Source organism: Equus przewalskii, chromosome 6 (assembly GCF_037783145.1).
Source record: "Equus przewalskii isolate Varuska chromosome 6, EquPr2, whole genome shotgun sequence".
NCBI classification, from domain to species: Eukaryota; Metazoa; Chordata; class Mammalia; order Perissodactyla; family Equidae; genus Equus; species Equus przewalskii.
This window is the reverse complement of record NC_091836.1, coordinates 80953775-80959194: the sequence shown is the minus strand read 5'-3', so window position 1 is coordinate 80959194 and position 5420 is coordinate 80953775. Positions and strand designations below refer to the sequence as shown.

The 5420-nt window shown below is 46.8% G+C and overlaps 1 long non-coding RNA gene across 1 annotated transcript; it reads right to left on the bottom strand.

Moving 5' to 3' along the window:
• Positions 1-321: 321 nt before the first annotated feature.
• LOC139084334 (uncharacterized) lies at positions 322-3805 on the bottom strand. The gene is made up of 2 exons (XR_011541681.1): positions 3576-3805; positions 322-2513 (listed from the first exon to the last, which is right to left on the bottom strand). It is a non-coding gene; the product is annotated as an uncharacterized lncRNA (long non-coding RNA).
• Between the last annotated feature and the right edge of the window lie 1615 nt (positions 3806-5420).

Here is a 5420-nt window from a genome sequence, read left to right as displayed (position 1 = left end):
GAGCCTCCATCCTAATTATCCGGTCGTAATTGAAGGGTGCAAGTTGGCATTCTCAGGAAGGTGCTTCTTCAAAGGCACTTGCTGCAGAAGCTAAAGTCCAAATTAAAATGGATTCACATTCTTATAGAAGGGTCAGCTATTAGACAGCGGGTCCTGAAACAGTGCGCGCTACCTGAGAATGAGGTCAGCTACGGGCAGGGGAAACGCCTTTCAGAGTTTCAGCATAACTGAGACTCACAGCTGAATTTATGTGTTGGATTTTTTACTACAAATAAAATGTGATAATGTTCACAGCATCCATTTAATGTTTTTGACCCTGTCTTTTTCTTTTTTTTTTTTTAATAGGAAGTTGGTACTTAGAGAAGGAATAAAAACAGAAACTAAGAGTCAGAAACATTTACGAAGGTGACAAATTTCTAAAGCAGTGGTTCTTAACCATTTTTGGGGTCACAGGGCCCTTGGAGGATGTGATAAAAGCTACAGACCCTCTCCAACAGTAAGGTGCACAAATGCACAGACACAGAATTCTGCATATCATTTTGGGGGGATTTGCAGACTACCTTGATGCTCACGTAAGGCTACCAGGTTAAGACTTCTACTATAATGAGAGCCAACTGTGTTAAACTCTGAGGACACAAAGATGAGTAAGACGTGGCTCCTGCCCTCGGGGGGCTTGCACTCTGGTGAGAAGATCAAACACACCCCCAGACAGTGAGATCTCAGCTAGTCAGGTGCAGAAACCTACTGATTCTCTCTGCACTGTCTCTCCTTCTGCTTCCTGCTGCCCTGAGCCTGGTTCTGTCTCTCTTTTCCAGGCAGGTAGCAATAGCTTCCAAGCTGGTGGCCTGTTAATTTCTCCATGCTTCCCGCGGATGAGCAGCAGTCCCCCCAAAGTTCATTCATCTGAGGAAGGATCGGGTCCCTCTGCTCTTGAGGAACCTGTCATGGTGCTTTTCCAACCCTCCCAAATAAAGACCCAACCCGCTTCCACAGCACGCAAGTTCTCGTGGTGGGACATCATTATACATGTCAGCTTCGAGTCCCAGGATGAACGCTGCTGCTTACCAATGCTGGACCCCTCATTGTTCTCCAAGTAAAGCTCACATTTTCAAGCTTCCCTGCCGGGCTCATTCTGCACCTCCATTCTAGAATGTCATTTCCCTTATTATCCATCTATTAACTCCTTCTTATCTTCAAAGAACCAGGTCAAATACCTCCTCTGTGAAAGTCTCCCCAATTCACCAAGTCAGAATTAACGAGGGCTTTTTGAACCTGTATTTAGCACATAGTCTATCTTGCCTCATAAGAATGTTATTGCCCATGTCTGATTCCTGCAAAAGACTGGAGTTTTTGAGGCAAAGATAGCATCAAATTTATCTCTGGGGTTTGATGGGCCACCAAAGAGGGGTGCCCCACTAGAGATTGAATTTGTGTGTTGTTTTCTCTTCTTCAGTGGGAGGGATGCAGAAGGCCACCTCCGACTCCCTGAGACTGGTGTTCCTTAGGCGGAGGCAGTGGAATCTTTTGCAGTGTAATGCTGAGAAAGACAAAGCCTTTTGGAATCACTAAAGATGGACTTTGTTAGTGGAGGAGGTATAGTCTGAGTGAGGGAAGAGGGCGTAACAAAGCCCTGTGCGAGAGAGTTCAAAATAAAAGCTGCTCGGCCTTGAAGATAAGCCCTGGGAGGGAAGAGGATGGTGGTTCTGGGTCCAGGAGGTGGAGGACCCCAAAACCGATCCCAGACCAGCTCATTCCCTGTCTGGGCTTCAAACAGAAAGAGAGACTGTGTAAAGACTGTGTTTGGGCTGGGTTGAAGCAGGAGAAGGAGAGCCACCTCGGCCCCTGAGCTCCAGCCTGCCTCTCAGGGAAGGGACACTTTGCCAGCACGGACAGCGCTTTGTCCCTCTAGAGCTCCCACTCTGCCAAGCCTCAGGGCTCACCCCGTGACCAGAGGATAGAGCTTTCCCTCATCATGGCTTCTACACCCATGCAGAGCCAGGAAATGGGCAGAAGTCAGCCTGAGGGTTCCGAGGGTCTGTTTGGACCCTTGAGGTTAGCTTCCGGTGGAGAGGCTGCACCCTAAAATGCAGAGCTGCTACTGGAGTTGAGGACTTGAAGCCACTTTTGTGGTTTGAAGGCAACTCCTCAATGTGAACTTCTGCTCAGCCACCAGTGACCCCCGGAAATTGGAACTGGACTTCCCCTAAGCTCTGGTGTCTGTGGGGCATGTTACCAGGAGGATATTCTTATGGAATTTATGCTGTTGTTGTCAGAGTGCAACCTGGGACATCTTACTTGGACCCCAAACAGGATGGAGGAATCTCCTGCTGCATCTGTATCTCTAGCATTCGGGGCCTTGTCCACGGCGGGTACAATAAAAGCTCGCAGAACTGCACTCCGAGTGCTTCTTAGCTGGCTCTGAATGTCGATTCTGCTGTGCAAACATTTCTTCCACTCTCACAACACCAATCGCCACTGGTTTGGTCTCTCTCCAAGGTCTCTGTCTCTAAGCTCTTAATTAGAAGAAGGAAGCAGTAATTATTAAAGTTATTAAAATATGGAATATTGCAAAGGAGCGGATCAGAAGTCTTCTTGCTAATCCAGACAAATCATGCTAACATTACTTTAATTCTAGCAAACCCAAACCCACAGAGGAAGATAAAAGCTAGGGCTTGTTTTCTAAGTGGAAAGTCTAGCCTATTCACTAAGCCAGGATTCATCAAGCATTCATTAAGAGCTGCAAAGGAGAAGCAGGAGGAGATGAAAGGAAGAAAGATGTGAACATGATAGAAAGGATGAGGTGGGTAGAGAGGAGAGCTGTGCCAGGAGAGTCTGCCCAGTAGGTGTGATTCATCACGCTCCTACCACAAGCTCCTCCCTTTGCCGGGAGCTGCAGGGTATAAGGAGCGCCTTCTCTACCCTATGACTTCGGCAAGTGCATTTATGAAACCCTCTGTCCAGTCCAGATACGTCTACGGGTCTCATTGGTACTGGACCTGGCCACTGATCAGCAAGAAGGACTTGCGTTTCAGCCCACATGGCCCCAGAGCTCCAACAGAGTTCTACATTGGACACGCCTTTGTCTGGGAACCTGCCTTGGCCTGGAAGGTTCCCACATACATGTCAAATTCGACATATATCAGATTGAGCTGAAAATTTTGTGCCTCCACCTGTTCTTGCTACTAGGACTCCATCTCAGTCAACGGAGCCACCACCCACACAACCCTCCAGGTCAACCCTCAGAGAGGCATCTTAGATGCTCGTCTTCATCCCTCTGCCAATGGCTTTTGGTTGCCAGGAACTGATGATGTGACCTCAGAAATGTCTTTTATATCCTTTTCTTCCTTTTTACTTTAGCATCACTGCTCTAGTGTGAATCTTTATCATCTTTTCCTGTACTGCTTCTCCAGTCTCTTCTCCTACCACTTTCCCAACCTACCATGTTTCAGCCAACCGGACTTCTCACCATTCCTGTCTCTATACCTCTGCACGTTTCATTCCTTCTGCTTAGAGTCCTTCCCTTCCCTGGACCACCTGTCAAACTCCCCATCCTCCAAGGCCCAGCCCAAAGTCACCTTCTCTGGCTGTCCAGTGTTGGTTCTCACAGAGTTCTGGGTATTGGTCCATCAGAGCCATGGTCCAGGGCACTGTGATGGGTCTGTCTCCCTCGGGGGTCAGGGACTGCGCATTCTATGATCACCTGTCCCTGGCACCTTGCAGAGTACGTGCTTGCACACAGTAGCACTCACTCAGCACACCTTGACCGACAGAGTGCTGGCTCTGGGGAGTGAGTAATCCAGTAGATACACGCTGCTGTGAAGGACAACACCGCTAGTTTGAAAGCAAGAAGCTTGGGTGATGTCACAAGGAGCTATGTGTGATCTAGTGATTGGATGAGGTACAAGGCGATGGGGAGGCAAGAAGCATGAGTCTCAAGAGAAGGGGAGTGTAATGAAGAAGTTGCATTTGAGTCTTGCTCTATTTCATAAAAAGATTTTGGTAGTCCTAAAAAATCGTTACCATATTCAGGACTTGAAAGACTTGAAATAAACATTTCAGTTTAGAATAACTACCACTGGGGCTGGGCCGGTAGTGCAGTGGTTAATTTCGCACGTTCCACTTCGTTGGCCTGGGGTTCGCTAGTTCGGATCCCGGGTGTGGACGTGGCACCGCTTGGCAAGCCATGCTGTGGTAGGCGTACCACACATAAAAAGTAGAGGAAGATGGGCACAGATGTTAGCTCAGGGCGAGTCTTCCTCAGCGAAAAGAGGAGGATTGGCAGCAGTTAGCTCAGGGCTAGTCTTCCTAAAAAAAAAAAGAATAACTACCACTTGTTGGACACCTTATTTGTCTAGACACTGTATTTTACCTATTTTACATTTAAGTGTAGCAACTCTATATGTTAGGTATATTTACTCCTGTTTTATAGATGAAGAAGTTGAGGCTCAGAGAGGTTAAGTAGTTCATCCATGGTCACACAGGTATAAAGAGGGTGGAATAAGGATTTTCTAAATTTGGAACACAGATCTGATTCCAAAACCTGATCTTTTCATACTAACTTATATTTATTCTGGAAAGTGGAAATATACTACTTCTCCGTGCAATCACATCTTCAACTTTTTTCTCTCATTGAAAATATCATAGGATTAGCAATATCTGATAAAGTGGCCTGAGATTTGTGTCAATTTGCCATCCTTCCCTTCACTTGCTTTTGGTTGAAACCAAAATAGAAAAGAAAATAGGCCCAAAAGGAGGAGACCAAGTGAGGAAAGGAAGAGAAGCAGGATGCCAGTGATCCACAGATGACTAACAAGCTCTTCTTTGTACCTTCAAAGTGCCTTTCAAAGGCATTTTTCTGTTTACCCCTCATGGGAATCCTGGGGATATACATATGCTATTACTCTCATTTTCTGGGAGAGGAAACTCTGACTTGAGGAACTTACAGGATTTGACTAAGTTGGAAGAACTAAGAAAAGGCAGAGGCCGAATGGAAACTCAGGTGCTCATTCTCCCACCACCGCACCAGGTGCGCCCACGGCCCGGCCCCCAGCACGGTGCACGGCAACCAACTATGTGTGAATACATGAATGGTAATAACGATAACCAATTCTTACTGCACTTACAATGTGACGGGTGCTCTATAAAGTGCTTAGCATGGATTCTCTCTTTTAATTCTCATTATAACCCCACAATGCAGGAACTGTTATCACTCCCACTTTACAGAGAAGGAAACTGAGGCAGAGAGCTTAAGTCACTTGCTTAAGTGGCAGAGCCAGGATCTACACCTGGTTCTGATGACTGCTGAGGCTTTGCTCTTGAATGTGGATGACATATTCTTTTGTGTCTATTAATCACGGAGCATCTTCAATCATCTCTCCTCTCAGAGGAGGCCAGTGCTATCTTCATTCAGGCTGGGCTTG